This window comes from Prinia subflava, chromosome 1, assembly GCF_021018805.1.
Source record: "Prinia subflava isolate CZ2003 ecotype Zambia chromosome 1, Cam_Psub_1.2, whole genome shotgun sequence".
NCBI lineage: Eukaryota > Metazoa > Chordata > Aves > Passeriformes > Cisticolidae > Prinia > Prinia subflava.
Window position 1 is genome coordinate 136,535,000 of NC_086247.1, and position 27,042 is coordinate 136,562,041.

The 27,042-nt window shown below is 39.9% G+C and overlaps 1 protein-coding gene across 1 annotated transcript in view; it reads left to right on the forward strand.

Moving 5' to 3' along the window:
* The window catches only part of KIAA1217 (KIAA1217 ortholog), a 333,490-nt gene that overhangs the window by 112,028 nt on the left and 194,420 nt on the right, over window positions 1-27,042 (forward strand). The window lies entirely within an intron of this gene.

Consider the following 27,042-nt stretch of genomic DNA (forward strand, 5'->3'; position numbering starts at 1 on the left):
GACAGGCTTGGTTGGAGCTCACAGCTCCCACAATTCACTAGAAAATTCAGACTGTGGATGAGATTGCATGAATTCTGATAGAAATGTTTTGAAATTGAACGCATACTTCAGCCTAAATATAATTCAGTTTACCAAGTCAGTAGTCAATCCCAGATAAAAATAATAAAAGGAAAAGCTGCTTTGGAAACCAAGTTACAGTAGTTGCCTTGCTTACAGAACTATTTTTCAATGGCAGAAAGTATCTCCACTTCAAAAGTTCTTCCTCTGGGACCTGGCAGGAAAAGGAGAAGAGCTCTATACATCCCCTTGGGAAGCTCAGGATCTCTGTTTGTTTTACTATAAGGGCATGAGGGATGACCAAAAACTTCACCAATTCTCTCCACAGCTCTAAAAAAGCTCAAATCATATAGATGAGGGAATTTTGGAGAGGTTACAATTTTGGGGAAATTAAGTATAATTTTTGAATGTTCATTTTTCCTTAAATTATGTCTTTCTGAAACCTGTCAGAGGTTTTGAAGTTTGTATTAAATTAAGGGAATGAATAGATGGCACAGATTGTAGGTATTTAAATGTTCCTCATTGGATTCTTGCTCCACATATCAATATCACTTTCACATCTTTAGGATGTAGGTATATATTTTATACGGAGTATATAACTTTTCATGTATATACAAAATTTTGAACAGTGTAAGAATGTCACCTAAGTGACATGACATAATTGGAACCATAGTACTCCAGTAATAGAGATTTCAGTAGGTGTCAGTCAAACAGTACCAGGCAAATCTGGAGTAATTTAGCAAAATTGGAATGAGAAGGCTCAGAAATATTAGTCCTACTGTCAAAATCCCCTCAAGCTTGGCTGTTTCTGTGAAACAGGTTTTTTTTCTATCCAGAATTGACCCTATTAATATAGGATGTATTTTGAGTGTACCCTTTTATCAAAACAAGAGCTAGTGTTTTGAATTTAAAGCGTAACTTTCAGATTTATCCATTTATTTAATGTCGTGGATATTCTAGTGGATTAAAAAGTTACTGGTGAGTTCTGTGTTAGTTTAGTTGTATGATATCAGGACAGGAGTTGTTCTACAGTTGAGAGGTTTTGGCTGAAAGTGGAAAGGACATAATTGAAATATTCTGAAAAGAAATAGCAATGCTCATGTATTTAACATGTACTTGATAAACTTGTGTATCTTTTCTTTTTTGGTGGATGGACTGTAGTGTCCTTCTAGGCTGAAATTTGACTCCTATCTCTGTTGTTATTCTTGTCTGCTAATTAAGTGATGAATCAAACTTCCTTTAATTTTCAGGTTAGCTCACATCATCCTCTGAAATGGGATTTTCAAAGCTGGGCACAGTCTTCCACCACTGAGTGCAGTGGAAGGATTATGTTACAATTATTGGGGATAAATGTTTATAAATCCTAGTGCAAGTACAGAGGTTGTTTTTTTTCACAATGGTGTGGTAATGTTTTAAGCTTCTGATAAACTCCTGGAGCCATTTCTGCTGTTAACCATCTTTTAACTTCAGGCATTGAGGGTTCCCCCCTGACCCAGAAAGACAATAATTCCAGCTGATCTTAATTCCTAAATCCTTTCCAATATTATAAGTGTAGATACAACATCAGCTCTTTCCAAATCTTCTGGTATTTCACCATCCTGAGTGAATTCAGGTAAATACCAAGAACACAGAAAAATTAATCTGTTAGTTCTTGTAGTGCCCTAGGTTGAGATTTGTAAGATCCCAGCACACTGCCTGGTTTCATTCCTTTCTTTTTTAGATTTTATTGCTGGTATTAATTATGGAAGACACATGGTCACAGCTGACCCTCTTCTTGAAGTCTGATATGAGGAAGGCATTCAAAATTCTGCTTTCCCCATGCCATTTGTTAAAAGCTGTCTTTTCCCATTGAGTAATGAATCCATCTTTTCTTTGCCCTTCCTCTGACTACTAAGGCAATTATGCAATAAGTAGTCACCCAGGCCTGCTGCTCATTTTAAGGAAAGCGAAAACATTCAGGGCCCAGTCATAAACCAGTTATTCTGCTTAAAAAAAAAAAAAAAAAGGCAAAGCTGCAAATACATGAAAAACCAAAACATCTGGAATGCACAGCTAGCTAGATGAACACATCCTGGGTATTAGTATGCAGATATTTAAGAACAGACAAAGCTGTGCTATTACTGGGAAATAAGTTTTATGATGGCCGTCTCCTGCTGACATAGGTTGAGCTTGTGTCCTGGCCTAGATAAAATTTATCTTGAGACTCGTACTTTGAGTTGTGAGCAGGCTTAGGCCCTTGCTGCAGCTTCAGCTTATGAGTACCTTCCCAAGCAGTGAAAACTTGGGAGACCTCTCCTCAGCCTTCCATCCTCCAACAGGCAGATTCATCTGCAGCACCTAGATGTGGCATAGGTAGACTTCATTAATGGTTTGAAATTAAAATTTCCAAGCACCTTTTGTTAGAAGACATGGGTAAAGAGGTTAAGGCAGAGAAGTGCAGCCCAGCTGTGTGAGGTGCAGCCACTGCCTGGCTAACATGAAGCTTCACAGAGAGCTGTTCTGCCTGGCTGCAGCTTGGCTATCACCTGGAAGGTGCATCACCTCCTTCTGGGGCTGCAGATTTATCTTCTACTAATGATCTTCTGCCTGTGTGAAGATGGTCCCTCTCTCCCCATACCCCTGTGGTTGCCAGAGCCAGGAGATTACAACCTCTTTCTCTCCCAAATATCAATTTCATTAGGGCAGAGGATAAACACTAAGCATATCACTAGTGAGGGTGATCAAATAGCACCTAAAGGGGTTAAAATTAATCCAGCAGTTTGAGGCCAAAGTCTAGCTTCCCTTAAACACATTTTATGCTGACCTGTAAGTTATTTATTATTTTGTGGCACAGATTTCTCAATGAAGCCTTGAGTGCATGATAAATGACCTCATTCACAGGCTGGACATTCCAGGCAATGTTAAAATCATGCTCTCAGTTCATGCACTAGCCATGCAAACTCACATGTTATACTTGGCCATTTTCCAGCCTGCACACCTCACCGTGCAGTTTGCCTTTCCTACTGATCCTGTGCACACTGTTTGTCATTATCTGACTCATCCAGCACCTTTCTGTGTTTCCTGTTGCTATGAAGTGTAAGCACTTACGGGATTCAGCATATCTTGGTGCTGAATTACCTCTCATATTACCATTTGAATGCAGTTCAGGTAATTGTGTTTCCTATTCTTCATGCTTGAATAAGTAGAGTGTCACTTTGAATGCTGCCTTGACCTCTTGGAACTCAGTGACCTCCTCCTTTGCAGGGCTCTGTAGCTCACAGCCTGTTATGCTTTGCGTGCTCCATGGCTGGGCAAGAGCCTTGGTGTGGCGCAAAGCTGCAGCTTTTGGGCAAATCAGATCACCAACATGAAAGGCTATCTCTACAAAACCTCAAAAGTCCTTCAGCATCAAGCAAATGGTTTAAATTGTACTGCCTTTAGTGCTGGTTTAAATCGGTTCTGGCACCAGAGCATCCTTTGTAATGTTTGTGCAAGTGTACCTGTGTTCCTCTACAGGAGTCCTCTGCCTGAAGCTCCCAGGGAAGTTTCTGGGAGACACAGTGCTGGTAGCTATTGCTGAGTAAATATCAGACTGGAATTAGCTGCTTGGGAGATAGTTTTAAGTAGGAAAAAAGTGTAACTAGAACTTACTTGTTGATGATAAAGCGTTGATTTATAATACATTGTTTGGTTGAGTTTTTTAATTAATATCATCAAGCTGATGTGTATCACTACATGTAAGTAGAAGTGCAAACAATATTTGTGCCAAGTAATCTAATTCTGTGTTTTTAAAGGAATTAAGAGGCTGATCAACCATACAGTATTTCTCCATGAAAGATACTTTTGTTCAGATGCCACTATGTCGTAATATTAAAAAAATAGCAAAGAGAAGCTTAACATATGTAATATTTTGTTTGTCTGATTTCCACATTCTAACAAACTAGTCTTTGCTAGAAAACTATGATGGAGTTCTAAAGATTCATTGTAATTAACCCACTGCAATGTTTGCCTTCACAACTGGTGAAATTAGGGAATAGTGATACATAGCATCAGGGCAGCTGTTGCTTGTTAGCTGGGTGGTTTATAGCAGACAAATCAATTCCTTGCTGCTTGACTGGCAAGTTATTTTAACAGAGTGTACATTAAAGATTTCAGTGGTGTTCTTAGTTGCATGAAATCCCCTTGGGTGCCTTACTGACATGACCTCCTCTAACATTATTGCTGATGTTGATGCTTGTTCTGGGGGTGTTAGGAGATGCATCTCATCCTGGATGCCCAGGAGCTACTCGCTGAAATCATCTAGGACCACCAGTTAGCAATATCCTCCTGTTTCAAGGACTGAATACCAGTGGCAATAGCCTTGATCTCTCCTTTTACTCATGTGCTAAATCTAAACTATGCATCCAGAGATAAAAATGGTGGCCTGTAGTCATCTTCTGTATTTAGTAATTCCTGTTCAGCCTTGAATGAAAACTGTAATTTTTCAAGTCAAAAATGGACTGCCTTTTAATTTCTTTTTTAGTCTGCTAATCACTGAAAATGCAGAAAATCCTGTTTTTCAAAAGAAGGAAATTTCCACCAGTGCAAAGCCAAAAGCTTTAGGAGAAAAATGTGTGAGGCTCCAGGCTGCTTCTCTAGTGCATGGTACAGAACACTGCTCCATCACAGCTGACCCATCAAGATCCATGGAGGTGAACTACAGTACCAGCCTAATAATGATTTCTGTATTTTCCTCTCAATACTAACACAGAGTTAATTTTTAAATAACAAATTACAACTAAAAGCACTGATTTTTCTTTAGTCTCTGTTCTGTCCATAAGCACAGGATTTATTCCAGATGATATGATAGAGATTTTTCCAAGCCCTCTCTGAAAATATTGGTGGAAACCAGCAAGTGCAGCCTTAATTTTCACTCTTCATCACAGCATGTTTAAGCTCACATTCCTAACACCAGTTGGTTTTTATCTTCCTCTACAAGTTCTGTAATGCTTATCAGTACATTGACATTCCTGACAGCTGGAGCTGTTCTGTGCTGCTCAATGGCATGCAACAACTCATATCTTTATATCCTACAGAACATATATCTATTTATTTCATGCAATAATTCTGAAAAAAGTCATCTCTCAAGCAGAAGTCTTGTCATGTTACATGTTTGAAAGCCAAATCCAATATTTACTGACCATTTTAAAATGATGCTGATAGGATGTGTGGCCGACGAGCCCAGGCATTCAGTAGTTTGTCAGATGCTGTTCTGGAGAGATATGGGAGGAAATTTACCCAAGTGTCCTTATCTCTCCAGGAGGCACATTGTATTCTGTAGCAGTAAGGAAATGCAGCCAGCTGATGGTACTAGATATTCCTGCATCATTAAAAAAGCTAACATATGAGATGAAAATCCAGTAGATTGTGACAGGGCTATTTCTATAGACAGTTTCTTAAGCCTCTAAAAAGATTCTAAGTAAATTTGTTTATGATTTTCATCTTTAAGTTTGCTTAGAGGACATTAAGAGCAGGTATGGGTCCACTTAACATCTTGGATCATTTTCTGTGCACATGTTTGCTGTAGCTGCCATGAAGACGTGATGAAATGGCCACTGCCTGACCTGTGGGCAGTGCCAGTGTGGAATGGCAATCTGCTCATTGCCAGGACTGACAATCCCTGGTCAAAAGATTTGTTTAAAAGATATATGCTTTGATAAGTGGAAATATAAACACAACCTGTGTCTATGGATGGAACAGCCAGGATTCCCTTCCCCCAGCTATGCCAGGTGGTGCCTTTTGGGGCAAGGGCTGCTTGGTGGGTTAAAGGTGCTGTAAAGGAAGGGGATGAGGTGTGTGTTAGGAGCTTCTTTAGAAGCTGAATTCTGAACTAGTCAGAATTGGTGGCAAAATCTGTGTCTTCTTTTCACCATGATGATACATGGTTAAAATACTTGAAGTCCTTGTAAAGGATTCTGAATTTTTTAAATGAAAGGTAATGTACATGCAGACAACATTACTGACATTTTCAATGGAAAAACTGAAGAAACATCAGATAGTATTTGTGTTGAGGATGATAAAAATACTGTATAAGATCTCTCTGAAATTACCACAAGATTACTTCTACAGAAATTGATGTAAGTACCTTTTTAGTCTTCAGTGATTTTTCAAAAGAATTACATTCAGTAACTTTAAAACAAGTTCCAAGTACTTCAGCTTTAATTTTGTGATTAGATGTTTCCAAGGATTGAAGGAAGTATGTGTGAGCTCTGAGCTTTTCTGTTTTACTTTCTTAGTTGACTGAAACAGGACTTCTATAGAATTGAGGTAAAGAAAGCAAGCACCCTTACCACTTATGTTATGTGATCTTTGCACAGGCAAGCCTTGTAAAATCAGCAGTGTGTTTGAGTCCCTTGATAGCTACACAAGATATTTATACACTTTTTCAGAAGGGAAGTGTAGTGAAACTGTCAGAGCTCTTTTGAATTTCCAACAGAGCAAAAAACCCTGAAGAACCCAAGAAAATAGTGGGTTTGGATGATGCAATCAGTATGAATTGCACCTTATCTGCATTGGTACTAAACATTCACTAATTCATAAATATTTTTAATTATCACATGATTTTGCTAAACCAAAGTGATGTGCATTCAGCAATCCTATTGAGTCGTCACAGTCCATATTCATAGATATGTGGATTTCAGATTTTTGATGTGTCTTGATATGTGAGACAACCAGCTGTAAGGAGGGGGAAGAAGAGTGACTCGCACTAGCAGATTTAATTGGTCACTCATCTACTCACTCAGTACACAGGCTACAAAGTGCTTGGGCTTTGTTTGATAGCAAACAAGATTTATGGTTGCTCCTAGCCTTAAGAAAATTCTTGAACAGTAGGAGTAATGCAATTCCTTATTTATCTGTCTGGTTTTGCTCTCACCTTCATCTGTCTGTAAGACCTGGGGCACCCTTCATTTGTCATTAGCAGGCAGCCTTAGCACCCTGTTGCTGAGTGTAATTAGCCCTGTGGCAGCCCTCTGGACAGGTTAGGAGCTGGAGAGCACATTTCCCCAGCCAGGCACCTTCTGACAGCTGCCCACTCCTGTTTCACCAGCCAAGGGATGCAGGGACGTGTCCACACTCTCTCTGTGTCCCGTGGGCAGCAGGGAGCTCTATTTGCAGCCTGTCCAACTTGCCACAGTCTCGTCTGAGGACCTGAGGAGCTGCAAGGCTGAGCTATGATGAGGACAGCAATGCTTTACTGGATGTGGCTGCTGAGCAGGTGTGCATGTAGTGATAGTAAATAACATTGACCAGCAACATATCAGTGTGCTCAGTGTCACTGTAATATAACACGCTCTGGCTTAGTGGGTATTTACTGTCTCTAACATCAGGTTTAAAATTTGTAGCTAGGTTAATCTAGTAGTATGCTTGTATCTTATGAAAGACTTCATCTTAATATAGTAGTGTAAGCACTATCTTTAAAAGGTTCTGTTATTTCTTCCACCTTCTTTCCAATACATTTGACTCCAAAAGCCTTTTTAACTGTTTCTGCAGTTTATAAAGAAATGTGTCTACTTATTAAATCCAGACGTGCCATTTGTTAAAGGAATTGCATCCTGTGAGACATCCTGGAGAATGTTCCTTTCATCTTTTAAAAACTGCTTCAGCTAAGTAAAATGGGTATTCAGTCTCCCTGAGTTCACTTTAGTGAATGTTGTCATGCTGACTTTAAAATAAATGGATATCTGGAAGGAGCATGTTCCTGCCTGCTCTGCTGAAGCTCTGCTATTCTCAGTATGGTGCAAGATGCCTTATAAATATTCTATCTGGACAATTCAGCATAATGCATCTAAAGACAACTCCTCTGGTTTCATGAAAGTCTTCTCATTATAAATTATTGGGGAAACAAGAGACAGGAGAAAGCTTTGGGATCATACTACTAATTCCATCTGGTAAAATCTAGACTGCACTGAAGGGCTAGTTTGAGATCTGGGTTACTTTATGACAGTACTGATAGATGACTGTAATTGGACTCAGAGACACTAAAATGAGAAGTAAAGAGGTTAAGAATTTAATTCAAATTTAAGAAATTTTGAATCTGTCTGATGGTATTGCTAATGCATTAAAATAGTATGCACTGTATATTAATAGACTGTTGCTTTAAAATTATTCAGTGTTGTTCTCTTCTGTTGTCAGCATTTTAGGTGCATTAAATTACAAAAGGGAATTTTAAAAACCCTGTAAGCACAGGCATCCAAGTGAGTTCCTGCATGTCAGATGGATGTCTAATGAAAATTAAAGCACGTGTTGAGTTTAGATTGTGATCATTATTGATCACCTGCAGAGACCAGATGGGGACATGAAAGGGGATCTGGAGAGTAAAACATTTGGTGCTTGTGAGGGCATGAGACACCTGAGCCTGAAAAGAAACAGGGGAGGAATGGGAAAAGATTTACAAATGCCTCTCAGGTGAGAGCTGAGATGATCTCTGATAGACCTGTTCAGTAGATCATCCCTAGAGAAAGCAAGTAAGTTTGAGGCAGTTTCATTATTATATGTCAGAAATAAAATAAGGTCATTGTCAGTGGGTGGACAATATGCAGCTTCCTCCTTTTGTGGGATTGATGAGAGTAGTTTTAAATTGAGGAAATGGGACACAGGAGAACATGCAGGAGAGACCCCTGTGATGCCTGTACAAGCCTTGAAGGCACAGGGAAATTAAAACTGGACAAATGAGACTACAAAAGTGGATAAAGGAACAATATTATGAGGGGATAGCCAGCAAGGAGAAGCTAATTCCATTGTTGGTAAAATTTTTGACATGAAGACCTAGTTATGGAAAGAATCCCTTCTCATCTGGCTGAGAGTTGGGTGAGGTCAGTGTGAATTGTGGAATTGTTTCATCAATGTAAGGATTCAGGCAGGTGCATGGAAGCTGTCTATGCCAAAGGGAAACGAGGTGTTATCCAAAAAAGGCAATGTGTCCAGGAAGGCTTGTATTGGCAAGTGGAATCAGTTGGGTGTCTGCACACGTTAAAAGCTTTGAGAAAGGGAAGATGGGATGAAAATAGAACCTCCATAAATAAAGAAAAGAAAAAATGGAAGAAAACTAAGAGAAAAGGTTTACTGAGGTAGTGTCACAGAAATCCAAAGGTGGATGGGAGTAAGGACAGGGAGAGAACGACTCCGAAACCAGCACAAGTCTGTAAGGTTTCCAGTGGACAAAGATTTGACACGTTGCAGGCAGCAGTTAATTAATCTGGAATAAAAAGTGCAGAGACTACTATATAAGGCAGGCATTAATGTCATCCTTAGCCCAATTTGCAAAAAACCTGCTATAAATAATAAAAATATATAATTGAGATACATTGTAAAGCAGTTCCCCATGTTTCATTGTATAAATAATCATTCTAAAAATAATATTAGGCATAAGCAAGGAGTCTAAAAGTAACAGAAAGAAGATTGGCCTATACGGGGAAGTGTACCACAAAAATCAGAAAACATGACAATGAACTGTAAATGTCTAAGAAGCTACTTAAAAAAGATGTAATTATTTGTCTAAAAATAAAAATTGCAAAAAGTAAAGAAGAATGGAAAAGCAGTCAGTGGAAAAATTAGAAGTTTGACAATAATGGTGATATAGATGGATGGGTTTTAGATGTAATAGGTAGCACTCCTCATATTTTAATGACTCTATCAAACTCATGACAAATGCAGGGTAGCTAATAAGAATAATTATTCAGAAATGGAAATTCTTACCTCCAGGGGGAAGCAGAACTTAAATTATGTAATTGTTTCAATCAGAAGAGACCATATCATCCACATCCAAAACTTGCACAATATTTCAATTCCAAAAGCAAGTATTTTAATCAATATATCACATCAGTTGGTATTACCTGGGGAAATAAACAAAAAATAGTACTTAAATTGGAAAAAACCCGACTCCATTAAAGAGCATTACTACAATCTCAATAGTATGTAAAATCTACGGAAAAAAAAAAAAATAGTATTTTAAGGAAAGAATAAGCAAATGACACTAAACGTGCTAATTAAGTTAAGATACAATGTAGAGTCTCCACAAGGAGGTCATGCCTGACTAAGCTGATACCTTTAGTTCAAAAAATATCTAAGCTGGTTCTCTAAACAAAAGAAGTAATAATATATCCACATGGGCTTCAGTAAAATACTGTATTTGTCATCTGCTGTGAAGAGATTTGTTAACATAGGAATTACGAATGAGTTGTAGGAGGGAAAGGGATTGAAAAAATTAACTAGAAGGAAAATTGGCTGGAGGATGGGTTGGAGTTCACCAAAGGATTTCCCAAGGACTGACTATGGGATCAGCCTTAGAAAATGTTTTCTTTACTGATTGTACTATGAAAGCAACAATACTGGGAAAAAAGGTCTTGATGACACAAGTTACCAGGAGGATTATGCTGAAGACTGGAGTTTCATTTAGAAGAAATGGGATGAGCACATGAGTTGGAAAATAGTGCAAGGGGGATGACAGACTGCTGTCAGAAGTGAAGGGTTGGACACCTGGGAGCTTGTATCAGGGAGAGGCTAGACAGGCATGGGAGTGCTAATCATGAGATAATTGAGGCATCAAAATGAGACTTCTGTGGAAAGTTGTCAGATTTGATTCTAGCATGGATCCTCTGGCAGTATAAGGAATATGTTTCCCCTGCAAGGAGGCCTTAGTGCTGCTTGATATAAGGTATGTGTAAAGTACAACACACAAAGATCTGTGCCAGTGTGATCACGTACACGGAAGAAAAGTAAATTCAAACTGTTTTAGAATAGTCAGGTTCCTAGGCAGGTTTCTAAAATGCCTTGGGGAAGAGAGAGACTATTTTATGAGGGGAGATTACAATCCTTGATTTGTCTGACTGTAAAAAGAAAATTGAGAGAAAATACAGTTGCTGTCTTGCACATAGGAGGATTTGTACATAAAAGATAGTTCTAGCACAAAAAGAAATAATTACACACTGATCTTGAGAATGTGTGGGGTGGAAATGTCAGCAGCTTTCAAAAATGAAGCACCATGGGACAAGGTACCTGACTAATTTTTAGAAGAAAATGTGTTGATTCATGAAAAAAAAAGTATACAATATAATGCTCTGTAGTTCCTGCAGGGAAGGGATGTGGTAATAAAATTGATTTTGTTTCCTAATGAAAGGAGACGCTGGAAAGGTGGGGAGGGAAGACTTTAAAATAATACCGGTAAGGGTAGCTTGGTGATAACACTTGCAGATTATGAAACTCGTGTGTTTTTGATTCAGAAGGGAGGAAAGCCCCATATAATAGTGGTATCTCCAAAAACCACAATAGTTTTTTAAACAGAATTTTGCTTGTCTGGGGAGACTTAGACTTTTGACCCCGTTTTACTTGATGGATAGTTTCAATAAATGAAAACCTACCTATATTTGTAAACACATTTATTTTAAACATTTTTTCTGCCTTTCTCTTTAGTAAAAGTGATTTTTGCACTGTACATCTAAAAAAAAAAAAAGGAAAACCATACTGCAGCTGGCATCTTCTTAAGTTTCTCACATAAACCCTTGATATATACCAAATGTGACTGTATTTCACTGTGCTATAACAGTAATTATTTTTGATGTTACCTTTCTGCAGTAAAACACAACTTCTTGCAACTTATGGGAAGCATAAACTTTATTACTCTCATATTTAGCATAGAGAAGAAAATCTCACAGCATATGAGTAGTTAGTGCCTTGTATTAATATTTCTATGATTAGTATGAGAAGTTGAGCTGATTATTTTTATAGCCCATTTTTATAGGTGGGGTTTTTTTTATTTAAAAAAGTAGAATCATATAAATGGGGTTAGTGCAGTGCTGTGTCATGTAATCCTCCTCATGGCAGCAAAGAAGAAGGAAAGGTTTCTGCTGGAAATGGCCTTTGGTGTAGCTCAGTAATGCAGTCATCCCTACAACAGCACAGAAAGATATTGGCAGCCTCAGGGTGTGTTTCCCATAATGTCACTTTAGTTATTCCAGTTCTCTGGGGCTTCCTTTTTCAGCATGAGGGAATTAAGTCCCATTGAGATGGAAAAGATCCATATCTGAAATAGCGTAAATTGTTTGTTGATTTTGTGAAATGTGTAAGTCATAATGTGAGCAAAAACAAATCCATAACTTTGATGGCATGCTGTGAACTTTCTCCCTCCACCAAAATGTTTGTCCTTGGAGGTGATACATGGTGGAAGCTTTCTAAGGGCAAAGATAACAATACAGTGATGTGTTCCTGGAACTAGAGCACTGGGTTAAGTGTTTTGCTTGTTTGTTATTTTTTCCGATTCATTTCAAGTAAATGCTCATTTACACAGACTTGGAGAGCCTGGTGAATAAATGAATCCCAGAAAAATATTAGGCAATTGCCTGCAGTCTAGTTTAGAAGAGACGGTGTTTTCAGAGAGGTAGGAGGATTCCTGCTGCAGGGTGGCATTTGTGACCGATGCCACAGGGCAGGAGCCAGCCATGAGCTCAGCTGGGCTGCTGTTACCCTGCCATTTCCTCTGGAAATGGGTAGTCCTGCTCCACATACAGAGCCTTTTGGAATTTTGGCTCCGTCAACACAATTGCATTGCTTCCAGCTCAGTTATGACGGTGTGGCTAAGATGGGAATCTGTGTAGGGTCCTGGTGGGCGAGGATGTCCCCATGCCTGCCAGCTTGTCCCCGCTGCCCACGAGCAGTGGCACCCCTGCTGAGCTGGGCACTGCCAGGCAGGGCAGGAGTGACCTGGGCACAGCCAGAGCTTGAGCCCCGCACAGGGGCAGACCTGGCTGCAGACCTGGCTCTGGCACTGTCCTGGATTTGTGCTGTGCTCATCTTTGGGCAAGGTCAGCAGTGGGTGTGAGCTGCAGAGGGATTTCTCTGCCAGGCAGCGATGAGTCACCAGTGGGACTCACTGCAGGTGGGAGTCTGCTTATTTCGGGAATTACAAACGATATGCTGGGTAAGGAATGTAGGAGGAATAGGGATGGGCCCATTATGAAGCCAGCCTAGTTGCAAGTTTGTGATTTCTCAGTGAATCTTCTCCCTCAATATTTTTGTTTTGAATGTTCAGAACAACTCTGGATTTCATAACTAAGTACATTGGTGGTTTTTGTGTCATTTCCTGCTTAGACATAACTAGGGCATGCAGAGGATCTTGGAGGAGATCTAAGATAGCTATCATCTGAGATTTCTATCCTCAATTTGCAGACCATGCTGTGTAACAAAATCTGAATATTCATTTTGAACTTTTGGGGTTTGCTTATCCAAACGATTTGAAATTCACCAATCATTATCAAAGTTAAGATCTTCTCTTTGCTTCACTTACTGAGAGAGATTGCAAATTCTTACTTGAGAGAGTAGTCGGTATGGGGAGATGGACCACATTGCTCCAACTTTGAAAGTGGGACAGTCCAAGTTTAGTGTTCTATTTTCTGTTTAAAAAGCCCCCTAAACCAATGGAGAAAGGACATCTAAGAACTTACATTTCCTTTTTGAAATTTATAAATAGGGGTGATTCTCCCTTAACAAGCTGCAATAGCCAGCTTTGGTATTTGCTTGTTTATCTGAGCAATGATGAAGTTACATAACTTTTCTTTAGGAAATATATTCATCAACATTAGCAAAGTCAGTTCTTGTCTTTTATATCTGGATATACAGCTTTCCCACTTTGCCTTCTTCCTATACATGAATGACATAGTTTTAGCCCCTGAACAACTCAGCTTCAAGAGCAGACTATGGTGTCAGCAGTGTCCAGCTCAACATTCCCAAGGAAAATAGATTTCTATAATACAATTTGTGGTTGCACGTGTGACACAAGCTGTCAAAGTTTGTCTTGTATTCAAGATTTAAAATGTTATTTCTATTCATTATGTTTTTCTTTCCCTTAGCTTAATTTCACATTTTACTCTCTTACCCTTCATTTGCCCTCCCTCAGCTTTCTCTTATTCTCCCCATTGTAACAAGCTTTTATTTCCCTTTGCTGCCTCACTGTGTCTGGCTTTAGTTTATGCTGTTTGTCCTGTCCTCTCTGCATATCTTTCTTTTTACTAATTTTGTAAAATGGACAACTGTCTATGTTTGGATCAAGTGAGAGTGGATGAAAATTTAAAGATGCTTCGATGGCCAGGTCCGTGGCTTTAGAAATAACACAGTCGGGTTAAGTGCTGTGAAGGCCAGAAGACCACATCTTTCTTAAAATAAGGGGTTGGGCAAGTTAGCCCATTTTTCCCTGCCATTGCATAACATAAAGTTGGTTGCTCTTCAGAGTTATCCAAGTGGCTGAATTTGTTCATGCCCCTAGACTGGGCAACCAAGAAGCAGAGGAGTCCATGTAGGATGATAGGAAAGAAACCTTTGACAAATTTAGAGGGGAAGGAATTTATCTGACTCCTCAAGGGGAAAATTACTGATTCTTGAAATCATAGGATGCTTTTATGGGATAGTGTGAAGTGAGCAGCTTCAGGACTCAGAGGCTCTTTGCAAGGCTTTCCATTGCACTGCACCATGAAATCAAAGGCAGGCAAGGAGAGGTTTTTCACCCTGGTTTGTTTAACTGCATTTGAAGGACAAGCCTTTGGATGTAATTTCAACTCCATGCAAACTATGCTTTTAAAAATGAGTCAAAATGGGTAGTAGAAACTCTATTTTCAAATGGCAGGCCGGTATTGAAAAATGAGAGAACGGAAAAAACCTTCCTAAACACATCACAATGCCTGTAGAAGGCTGCATCAATATGACAGACCATGCTATTTTGGTGATTAGAATTATTCCTGCACTGGCCTGAGTGCAGTTTTCCTTTTGTAGGGAAGAGGAATGCTCCTGTCAGAGCAGGCAGTGCCCCTTCTGTCTGCAAAGCGGAACACATTGTCTACAGAAGCAGAAACATATTTGTGATGAGAGGGGAAAAAAATATTAATCCTCTCAAGAATTAATTTTCCAGACTATGCTTTTGCAAGGTACTGAGTGTGTAAACCGAAGCTGCTTATCTTAGATAAGGCTAGAGGGGAAGGACAGATGTCTGTGGACAGGAAAGAAGAGAAACAGCTAAGCACAGACTCTAGGTGCACCACAGGTAACTTTGTGTTTCTGTAAACTGAAATGTGATTGGGAAAATGACAAATTCCTGAATGTGAAAAATTAGAAGGTAGAAAACAATCCTTTGGCATTGAAGATGAGCATTGCTTGGAACAGAGGATGGCCTGGTGAGGCAGTGAGCACATCCCTCTGCTGCTGGGTGTGCATCCCTCCCTCGTGCTCTGGGTGTCTCAAATGGACACCCTGAGCAAGGCAATTCCTCAGCCCTGGAATCTCTGCCTCAGTAGGGAGCCTGGAGCAGGAAGCCCTTTAGCAAACACAGCTTCAGAGCTCCTTTCCTTTTCCTTCAGGTGTCCTCACACTGCTGTGACATGTGAGTGAAGTGGTGATAAATGTCACTGGGAGGACAAAGGATCTGTTCAAAGGTTCAGAGTGATTCTGCTGCCTTAAGTTTTTATCCATGAGGAAGATATGTATTTTTTAATAAAAGTTTTGGGGTTTTTTGAAGCTACAATGGGGTATGATGAGAAATGTAGAAGAATGGAAAAAGTTCAAAAGATTTCTAAGGAAAAAATCCTCTAGGGAAAAAAACCTCACAAAATAACTCTCAAGTGACATGGATTTGTTTGTTAACTGGAAAATCTGGATTAATTTAACAAGAAAATTAGGAATAAGTGCTTTGGACTTCTGCTACTGTAAATAAAATGTGAAGTACTTTCCCTGTACAGGGAAGAATTATTTTACTGATTCATAGTTTACTTTTGTTTTTATATTGAAACTTATTTTCATTTTTCATGATGAAAATGGATAAATTACTTCAATCAGTCTATATACATATATTTTGGGGGTTTTTTATGGTATGGGCTGTAAGCAGGTATTTGAACCAAAATATTTTATCCTGTAATTCTGCTCCACTCATTCATGAGTAATTTATTTCCATGATTTTTAAAGTAGGTGATTAGAGTAATAGGCACATACTGGTAGTTTTTCAATTATTTTCACTTACATTAAAATAAAATTCCATTTAAAAAGAGAATATGTTTAATGTGTCAGTGAATGAGAGTATAACTCTCTTAAGATAATGGTCTTTTACTTGCAGCTGTAGCCATCAAATATAAAGGCAACATGAAAAATTAGAGTAATAAAAGAGTAGATACTTTGCTTTAGTGAGAGACTGTGAGCTGCCCTGGTGAACATTAAGAAAAAATTATCTTCCTAAAACTATTCAACTTTAGGATGGTGTCTTAGCAGGCATTAGACTGATCTAGAAAAAGAGACATTGGGCAAGGATATTCTAAAATTACTTTCTTAATAAATTTAATTAGTTTGACTGGGAACCCATAAATATATAGTTTGAAGTAAGCAGCCTTTGACGTTGATATAAAAAAAAATCTCATGTCTTTTTCCAGTTTACGATTTTCTTGGTGTTCCAGCTCCTGGAATCCTAAATGTAAATTTAAGCCTCTGATTCTGGGAAAAGAAAACCAACTCTCAGCATTAGACTTACAAAATTAAAATGGTGGAAATATTACCTGCCTGTAACTTAAATGCTCAAAATCCAAAAAGCAAATGAAGAGTCTAAAATTTATTTTGGATTTTAGTGGGGATATGGATGCAGGGCTCTGCTAAACCGAAGGATATCTTAGCTCTTTAGGTTCAAAATACCATAGAACTTCTACTCTGTCTCCTCACATCTTCCAAGCAGGATACAGATTTTTAATAAAAGCTCTGTGTAAACTGAAAGAAGAAATAGGTGTTCTGAGCAGCCTTAATCCTGTTCTTTGAATTCACAAAAAGAAGCTAGCTACTTGTCATTTCATTTCTCATGTTGTGTTTCCAGCTTCACTAAGTACACCACTGAGCAGCTTCACACCAGATCTAAATGTGAGGAAAACCACAGCCTTTCTAAGAGGAAGTCTCAGCTGTGGCTGGGAGGGTCTGGGGAAGGAGAAGGACCCGTTCTGTTAACTTAGTTCACCTTCAGAGCTTCTCTTTGAGTCATCATCAGCTTTGCTCCCCCCTTGCCTCTGATGCCAGGGAAGAAGGAGATGCCATTCCCTTCCCAAGCCATCACGAGGCTCTCCTGGGTCCCTGCCAGGTGTCCCTCAGTAAAGGTGGAGGGCCTGCAGTGCAGTGGGGCTGTGCTCTGCAGTGATGGATGCAATTTCAACCCCAGCCCAGCCCAGCTCATTCCTTCAGTGAGGCAGCACAGCGCCACCACTCCTGACAGTGGGGATTTGTAAACTGCCCAAGTGGGCATTGTCTAAGTACAACACGAACAATTATTTCGTTTAAATGCTCCCAAATTTAGACACAATTACTTGTAGGTCAAAAGAAAGGATACTGAGTTAAGGTTTCTGGAAGAAGGAGCTTGTAAGAGTGATGTTTGGCTTCTTGCTATGCTTGGTGGGACCAATGACCACAGCCAACAATTTTTGGTGATGCTCAGGTGAGAAAGAACAAGATAATTTCTTGTCTCTTTCCCCCTGGCCACCCCCTGGCACTGTGCTGGTTAGATGGGGCAAGAGCTGTCCCTGTCCCTTGCCAGGACCCAGACCCCAGGGCAGAGTGGGAGCTGCAGAGGTGCTGGGGGCATGGGCACGGCCTTGGCTTTTGGCCCCATCTGGTGAGTTGCCATCACCAAGGATAAAGGATGTAAAGATGTGCTGCAAACAAAAAGTGCAGGAAAAAAAGCAATGTTCCCAGTGTGCTGGAGGAGGAATAAACTCTAATAAAATCATCCCTGTCACAGATGGAATATTTTACAAAGTATTCTGTCTATAATATAAGAAATATGCTAAACATCTCTATTGTTCTGCAGTTGAAATGTAGAAATAAAAATAGAAGTTGAAAGGTAGAGCTATTGCCTCTGCTGGGTTTACAGCATGCTGTCAGTGGAAGATGTTAACCCTAAAACCTCCTGGGAGCAGCTTGTTCACTGTGGGGGAAATGCTGGAATAGCCTTAAGGGTTAATAAAATGTAGCAAATAGAAGTTTTTACCACTATAGCTGACCATTATTTTTTAAATTCTGTAATAAATGATTGAGCATGGAATGGTAACACAAACTGTTGCAAAAATCAATCTACATGTTACTTTTGTTTTGATTGAGGCGGAGTCAGTTATTAACTGCCTGATCAGAGCACAGACGCTGAGTCCTATTCTTTCCTTAATTGAGAATTGCTGTTACAGATACTTGACAGTGGTTCATAGTGGCAATAATCCTCTTTGAAAATGGTTGTTATTCTAGTCATAAGTAGCTTGCCAGAGAACTAACCCCAGCTTCACCTCTAATGGTTGGGAAAAGAATCTGGTTGGTAGTTGATGATGTTTAGTGATTTCCTGCTAGATAACTGCCAAACTAGCAAAGTAAGAAAACACAACTTTTAAAATATTTTACCTTGGGTTAGAAAGAAGGTGTGGGCTGTGAAAAATACTGTAACTCATTGTTCAAAATTCATTGCTTACTGAGAGTGCTGACTTAAAAATTTTTGCATGTCTTTTGTTGATCTTGCAGGCTGATGCACACGACCTGCTAATGCGATGCTTGGCTTTCCATACAGAGCCACTCATCCATGTTATATGTGAATGAAGCTTCCTGGTTTGTACATGTGCTGTGTCACATTCCTCTGGTTTTCTAACAAAGCTTTTAATTGGTATGCTGTGACTAATGAGCATGAAGTCCCAGAGGAAATGGAGCAGAATTTTCCATTATCCACCAAGAAGCTTCAAGCACATAGATTATCAGGGCTTGAACTCCAGGATAAACCAGGGTCAAAGGCTCTGAGTATAATAGAACTTCATAGCTTAATATTTTGCTTCCATAACATTAAATTAATAGCTTCTCAGCAAAACTGTATTGTCTGTCTGATGGCACTGTGCAAACTATAACTGGCATTTCACTTGGACATCACATCAAATCCCTGATCCTTCACTGTTAAAGTTCCCATAACGCTTGAATACTGATGTCCTGCCTTTGTTCCAGTTTGGGTAATGATGTGCTGCATGCTTCTGTGGGATAAATCTCTCTTCAGTTTCAAGCAGAGATCTTGCTCTTTATTCTTCCTCTGAAAAACTATTGCAGTGTTGCTGACAGGACTGCTGCCATATAGTGCACCCAACGTGGTTGCATTTTTTGGGGGCTGGGTTTAGAGCTCTCACTCCGACTTGAACAACTTCAGGACCTCTTTGTTTTCACAACTACATGAGATTGGATGTAGTGAGACCAGCATACCTACAGGCTACCTCTGCCAAGTAGAGCAAAGTAATTATCTTCTGTGCCTTATGTTCAGGACACCTACTAAGTGTCCCCAACAGGCGCAGTACCAAAGAAAATTTAAATTAACTTAAAAGCATAAAAAGGTATCCAGATTGTTACTGGAATTGGTGGGGGAAATTGTGGGGGAAATAGCTTTCCAATAAAGTATATGGAATAATATTTTTACCAATTCACTCTTTTAGTAATTAACCCAATATGCAATTAATAATTTCCTCCTTTCTAATAAGAGCCTCAGTGTGAGTTATGCTTAGCAGTGAAGCCACTAACCCAGAGAAAGAAAAAAAGAGATTTTTTTTTTTTTAAGGTTTGTTTCAGCAGGTTCACTTCCCTGAGCTGTCATGGTTCAGTGTGTGGCTGTGCAGAGGTTTGTGGGGACAGGGGCTGGAAGTGAGCAGCTGAGGGAAGAAGGGATGTCTTCTTGCAGCAACATTACCACCTCATAGCTCATGAAGCTATGGCTTATGTCTTGGGAGCCCACAATTAAAATCAAATACATCTAATTTATTTTATTTTCTGAAACTCCTCCACTGCAGAAAAACATCATAGTACTGGTGGGAGCTGTGTGGGGTAGGTTGGCCCTTCTTGTGCAGGTGGCTCCTTGCACTCCCAGCAGCTGTGGCTGCAAGAAAGCTGCCTTTCATTTGCTCCTCTCTTACACATCTGGTTTGTTTAATTTCCTAGCTGGTGGGCTCTTGTAGAGCCTCTCTGTTCTCATTCTGTGAGGGAATTTCCAGAGGTGCTGTCACCTCCTGTGCCTAGTGCATGAGTGCCCAGTGTCTCTGAGCAATGTGACAGTGTGTGTGTAGCAAGGAGAACATGAGGAGGGCTGTGGTTCTGTGCATCTTTTTGAGAAACAATGAGGAAATTGATGCACCAGAAGTATCTTGGACAGTTGTTTCACATGGCAGAATTGGTTTCTTCTGTTTGCATATTAAAGAAATTCTATATTAGCACTGTATTATAGAAAATTAATGTTGTATTATTAGATTCCAATGTTACCAGATGCAAATATTCAGACCAGTAAGTACGTTGTGTATTCAGATTGTGATTCAGATCCTGTGAGGACGGGGTTTCTGTTTCCTCTGCAATCAGGAGCTCTGTGTGCACTATTAACAGTGGATAGCCATGAATAATTGTCCTTTTCTTACTGTCACAGATACCAAGGGGACAAACTAACAGTGGTACCAAAATATGGTGCCTGTTACTGCTTTAAAACCCACAGAGAAGGGAAAGGGCAGTGGAATTTAAAGGTTTTAGTTACATTATAGATGTAGATAGGAGAGCACAGCTGATATACTCCAGGGTGGCAAGGAGTGTATCCATTTATTTACTTATCCAGGTTGCTGTACTTAAAGTATAAAAAAAGCCCCAAGGGAGTTGAGGTGAAGGTCAGTACTGCCTTTAATTTCCTTTGACAGATCCTGTAAAACCCAGAGCGTGGATGTCTGCTAACCACAATTACACTCAGGTTGTGTTCAGTGACCCAGCAGCACTGCAAAACGTGCCAGAGCTTCACCTGAGGAACTCCTCCTGGCTGTCTGAGAGCAGAGTGCCCCACAGCCCCCGGGCTGGCACAGCCACAGCCCTGCTGGGCTCACAGGAGGGAGAGTGCCAGGGGCTGCTGGAGCTCCCCAGCCTGGACTTTGTGCTGCTCTGACCTTCTGGCACCTTGCTTTTGTTTGGGAGCCCACAAGTGAGAAGGGAATTCCTCCACCCAGTCCAACTCCCTTGTTGTCCCAAAAGGCAGTGGTGTTGAATCACACTCACAGATTTGCTTCCAACTCAAAAATCACCTTCATTTTCATTCCTACTATGCATATTGGAAAGCTATTTGGTTCATCATTCCTTTCCCTAGCCAGAATTGCAGCATTTCTGCTGTGCAAAGAACAAGGGCCTTTACCACTGGAAACACCTCCTATCCTGAGAGAGAGAGTGGAAATGTAATAGCCAGCCTGTTTCTCTGTGTAGGAAAATGTTTGGAAAAGCCTTCCCACAATTTCCCTCTGGTTTTTGACCCCTTGTGCTGCCATGACAATCTAGAGAAGCCACATGGGTTTATTTTCATGGGGGCGAGAGGGAGGTTATTAAAAGTAGGCTTTGGAACCTATGCCTTGGTGTCTCATGAAAAGTATGATCCAGCAGAACCTTCAACCTCATGCCTTTAAAAAACAAACATTTTCCAACCAACTCAACAGGTACCCAAAGACACAAAAACTGTAAAGAATTGTCAGGCAACAGGAAGAACCTCACAAATTGCTCTTTCCACATCCCACTACTGTATTCCCCAGAATAATTACACTTTTTGACAAATGGGATTTTGGCAGCTGTATAGAAATGACCTCTTTTAGTCAGCAGTTCAACTGTTTAGAGAAGTGTGTATAGAGTGACACTACTTCTTAAATAAAATAAATGCTAATATATGCTAATGTCTAATAATTTCACATTTGTATTTTTGGATTTATTCTTTTCATTAAAAGCCCTAAAACCTTCTCCTGAATTTTATACTTACACTTTAGGGAACAATAAAGCTATAACCTTTAAGATCATTACTGCTCTCTAAAATAAAGGTAAAGGTGTTTGCTTTTTTAGTGCTTTGGGAGATAGTCATATTCTAGTAAAATATGCCACACCAGTTAATCTGGGTTTTCAGTAAGCAAATGTAAAAGTCAAACTTTTTAAAGGAGTGAGAAATACTTGCATTTTTCACATCTCTCTGAAATAAGATGGAATGTCCTACTTTTCAGTGCTTGGTTTGTTGATAAGAGCAGAATACAGCCCTTATTGACTTAGTCCTGTGCTGAGAGTAAATTCACACAAAGAAGAGCAATTTAACATGTGACTGACCTTTTTCAGTGCAAGATGAAGAAATGTGCTGTTAAGGTTACCGGAGTGTGGCAGGATGTTTAATCAGCTTCTCTGCTTTAAAGAACAGTAGGAAGGAGATGATGTATTAAAGATGATAGCTTCTTTGGATTTTAACTCGTAATGCCAGGATCTGAGTACAATAGCAGATTAAATCTCTGTAGGGGAACTTCCTACTGGACTTTCTATTTTTAGATGTTTGTGGCTGCTTCTTCCTTCACTTCTCACTAGTTGGCTTTTACTCCCTTGAAGAGGTGAGTTGCTTTCTCTGAGATCTACTTCCAAACTCTTACAAAGTATTCCTGTTAAAAGCAATTTTTTTTCCTCAATTTTGTATGAAAGACAAAAGAAAACAGCATACATGGAGCTATGCACTTTCCTGTTGTATTTCAATGCATGCATGAGGTAAACTCATGGCTTTGAGCACTAAATGTTTGCAGCACTCTTAGCATGTGTGTAACAGCACAGCAAACTTCCACATAATAATAACAAATCAACACAGATTTGCTTCTGCAGCTGGGTAAGTAGGGTAGTTTGGTGTTCTGTGCTTTCAATTCGTCGTTCATGTTTGAAAACTCCCCAGAACTGTGTGTGTCTCTTCTGAGACGTGCACATATCCATCCAAATAAGATGGCTTCACCTGGCTGTCTTTTCTCTTTGACTAACATAGACTTATTCCAGAATAGCTTCTTATTTTAGGAACACCTTTTTCCTCTACTGCCCCCATACCCTCTCTTGAGAGATTAATTTACAATAGGAATCCCTACTCTAATCTATCTCAGAGACAGCATAGCTGAGGTTATATTTATTTAGTTACAGTGAGACCTTCTTCTTTTTCTTCCTCAAGATGTTGCAGGTCTGTGCATCAAAATCCACCACTCTCTGCCCCTACTATGATTTTTTCAGAGGGTCACATATCTTGCATTTCACTGTCTTTCAAAGGTCCATTTTTGTGACCATTCTGCTCTTGAGGTTGGACCTTTAAAGGTCCCTTCAAAACCAAGCCATTCTATGTTTATATAATTTTTGCAAGTTTCAGTAAGCACTTCTTTACTTGTAATTTGTATTTTTGGGTCACATGTTTACTACCAATTTTCACCTTTTCCCAGTCAATGATCCTTAATTTTTAAAAGGCACATTAACACAGTAAAACTATCATAATATTACAGAAATATTCTCCTATTAGTCTTGTATATTTTGATGAATGCATTTTTGTTTTCACTATAACAAATTTTTATTTTAATTTTTTTAGCAAAGCAGTGTGGACTGGTCCAATGCCTAGACCCCACCAAAGCTTCTCTCACTTCCCTCCTCAGCTGGACAGGGGAGAGAAAATGTAATGAAATGCCTGTGGGTTGAGACAAGGACCAGGAGATATCACTCACCAGGTACCATCCTGGACAAAACATGCTCTGCTTGGGGAAACTGGTCTAATTTATTAGCAATCAAATCAGAGTAGGATAATGAGAAGTTAAATCTTAAAACACAACCCTCCCTTCCTTCTAGGATTATCTTTATTCCTGATTCTCCTTGCCAGCAGTGCAGGGAAATTGGGAATGGGGGTGACAGTCAGTCTAATCTCAGAAACTTCTTTTTAAGGCCACAGGAGCGAATGTTTTTTACTGACATTCAGCAGTCTTTGTTTTGATGAGTCTCAAGTGATGTCTATGTCTTCAGCATCAGACCTACTCCCTGCCTCTTGGATGCCAAACACTCCAGCACAGGCAGTGAAATAGTGATAGCTGGCAGCACCCACTCAGATGTGTTTTAAATATCCTAAGTCCAAGAGAATTACCTGAGCACTACCTGGGTTCTTGTGCTCTGGTCTTTATCTCCTCCTGAGCTAGAGATGCTCCAGGTACTGTGCTGTCACCACAGAACTAGCATAAGTTCATGTGTATTTGTCACCAGGCTCACCTTGGACTGTGTTGTTTTGTCCCTGACTTCCTCTTGCCAGGGTGGTGCCCTGGAGGCTGGTTATCAGGCTGATAGAGATGGGAAAACCCCAGCTCGAGAGCAGAGGACACAGCTCCCAGAAGCAAGGAGGCTTGAGGAGAAGTGGTAGGAATGCTGTGTGTTGGACATGGGAAAGCCTCTTCCCTCCTCTAACTTCTAGGTATCTCTTGACTCCCCCTGGGATCTGGCTCGGCTTGTCTGGAGGATGGAATTAAATCAGTATATAATTTTTGCTCTCTGTGTCATAAGGATTGTCAAAACCAGAATTACAAGAATTAGTTTATTAGTTGTAAGAATGGTGTAGCTGAGATAAAAGCATGAGCTGCATCATTGAAACAAATCTCCCCAATGATCCTGACACATTAGCACTGCAGAGGACCCTCATGAAAGGTGTTACAGTGGGTTATTTCAGGGACTGCTCCTGAGAACTGCAAAGATGAACCTTCAAAGGATACTTATGTAGCAGCAAAACAAGCATGCACAGCAACAGCAAGTTGTCACAGGCTGCACCCCTATTTTCTGGAAGAGAATCACGGCAAAACAGGGACACACCAAGTTTGTGGAAGAAGTGGACTGAAAGTTCTGAGTCTCTAAGCTGTGGTGTGTGTTCCTGGCAGCGGCTGCTTCTCCCCACCTACGCCTGGGCTGTGTCCAGGGTGACTCGGAGAGAGGAGGCTGCAGTCGGTATGGATTTTCATTTAAAAAAAAGAAAAGACAGAAAAGACTTTTCTATTAACAGAAAAGTACTACCTTCTATAACTTCATAATCAGAGATAACGTGATGAATAAAATGAGAATATGGTAAAAAACATTACAAAAACTTCAATCACTGCTAAATAGCAATTTTATGCAAAATAGCTGCAGCCTCTTATTTGGTCTTGCTACTATCCTCCTTCCATTTTTCTTCCAAAAGAGGCAAAGTTAATGGGTGTAAGAAGGGTAGCTGCATTTTATTCTCTTTTTTCCCCAAAGATACTTTTTGGGCACTGTAAAATGAGTTTTCAATTTTGCAGAACCCTGCAACAGGCCACACAGAGTTTGGGACCCTGCTTTGGGAACCATTGTCTTGGACTTTAAATGTGAAATCAAGACAGCATCTGTTTGCATTTAGTCTGCTATTTAAATGAACATGGATTTTGGTATGGCAACCTAATTACTCTGAGACGGCACTCCTTTTTCTCATATGAAACAAAAATCATCAACTGGATAAATCTGTAACAAATTTTATTGACATTTTGGGAGGTGCAAGTATTGCTAGTGTCAATTAAAAGTGTTGTCACATGCTTTCCCAGGACAGAATTTCGGTATATTAGTGCATTTTCATACCTGCTGCCTCTATGGTAGGAGCATTCACTGCTAATCAGATGGCAGATAGCCATGAGCCATCAAACACCTCTCTCAGAGTTTACCCCAGGAGCATTTTTTATTTCCCTGCCTCCTAATGAAGGATTTCTTTGCCAGAAAACTTGTGGAAATATTTTTCCTGTATTTCTTCAGACTTTTCCCAGTAGAGAGTATCTTTCAATTTCAGCTCTTTTCCTCTGTCACGTTGACTCCAATGATGTTCTTTCTGGATTTCCTGCATACTTTGTTTTTCCAAGTTTCTGGTTTCAGTTTGTGATGATTCTTTTGCACTGATAGAGCATCTGCCCATAATTTGTGATTTTCTATTGTGAAAAGCCATTTAGTTACAGTGAGGCTTTGATTCAGTGATGATTTCTAGTTCAGTCTGTTATTCTCAAAGATGACTGACTTCTAGTCATGGAACTTCAACCCCTAAATGAACAGCCTGGGCTCCTGATACAGCTAATAAAACCTCCATGGAGGAGTCCAGAGCACTCTCATCTTCCTGATCATTGATCAGATTGTCTTAAATTGATCCGGGATGGGGGAAGGTATGTCCTTAGGAAGGACTTTCTTTGTCTCTTTCTTTTTATGGAGGTTGGTGCTCCTGTTGTTCTGATGTCCTGATGGTCCTGTTAAAGTTCTTCCACCTTTTAGTATTCAAAGTCTAGATCATGGTCTCTCTCTTTTCCAAGTCTGCAGCAAGGTCAGAAAAAGATAAGAGTGAGAGATTGGTAAACTTAGGAGTGGTATGCTGTATTGAAGAAGCCTGTGATTACCAATCCAATGCCACATAAAAATCTTGTGGAGAATTTTTTTTGTCAACACGGTTTCCAGAAGAGTCCTGAGAAGGTTGTGAAGGCTGAAGTGTGCACAACACAGTTAGGTTTTCAAGATTTTATATCAGATCCCAGGGTGAAGGCATGGACTAGACAGGGACAGCTCTGGCCTTCCACCTTTCTTAAGATGCTGAGGCTGCAGTCTCTCTTCCAAAATCCCTTAATGACACAGAGGGATCTCTGAGAGGGAGTTTTGCAAGCTGTTGTGCAAAGCCCTTTTCTTTGGCCTCCAAGGGAGGAGGGGAGGTGTTCCAGGCTGAAGAAGTGAAGAATGACAGAGAACACTACCTTTAAGAAAACCCAGCGAATCCAGACACACCCTGAAACCAAAGGACCCTCTCTTTTCTCAGTTGCTGAATTCAGCTAATGCCCACTTTTCATTGCTGTACCAATGCTGATCTCAGGGTCTAGCATACGGTTTAGCTATTGATTTGACTTCCACTTAATTGAGATCTTTGAAATGAGATTGTTCCATGCTGTTCACTGCACATTTATACAGACGCTTGCTGCATATTTTGCCTTTTCCTTGCCTATTAATGACAATAAAGTTGTCAAGAGGCTATTGCCACCTGACCCTTTTTGTCATTGTCTGTCTTCTGACTGTTGACCCTGCCATATGGAGTGAATTCCCAAGTCTTGCAAGGCTGTGTGGGGCTGATGCAGAAATTTTCATTTAACATTCATGGCAAAGGCAATCTGT